Source organism: Tupaia chinensis, unplaced genomic scaffold, assembly GCF_000334495.1.
Source record: "Tupaia chinensis unplaced genomic scaffold, TupChi_1.0 Scaffold000037_20, whole genome shotgun sequence".
Lineage (NCBI taxonomy): Eukaryota > Metazoa > Chordata > Mammalia > Scandentia > Tupaiidae > Tupaia > Tupaia belangeri.
In genome coordinates this window covers 2,570,996-2,571,443 of record NW_006159479.1, presented here as the reverse complement: position 1 = coordinate 2,571,443, position 448 = coordinate 2,570,996, and positions in this window count along the sequence as shown.

The window sequence follows — 448 nt, the reverse complement described above, 5'->3', positions numbered from 1 at the left end:
ACGAGGATATAAAAGGCAACGAACCGTTTACATTATTCGAGTCTCCCATACCCTTCTGGGGTTGGGTTAAGTCAGAGGGCTTGTTCCCTTTCTGGGGATCCTCCCGATCACAGCGCTCCTGGCCTGCGGCGGGTCCAAGGCCGCGGGAGGCTCAGGCGAGGCTCGCCCCTCGCCCCCGCGGCCCCGCGGGAGCAGTGTGACTGGCGGAGATTAGTGCCCGGTCAGAAACAACCTCTCACTTCCCCTCCCGCGCCCCGCCCGCTCAGGGGCGGCCTCGCAGGCCCAACAACCTTCTTCGGAGACCGCGCGCCGGCCCCCTTGTAACCGGCTGTGTGTTCACTTTACTCTGCCCTCCTCTCTCGTCCACGCTACAGCGACCTCGGAGGGGAATCGGAGGCCAGTCTTCATTTCCCCTCCCCGACCCTTATCACCTCCAACAGCCAAGGAA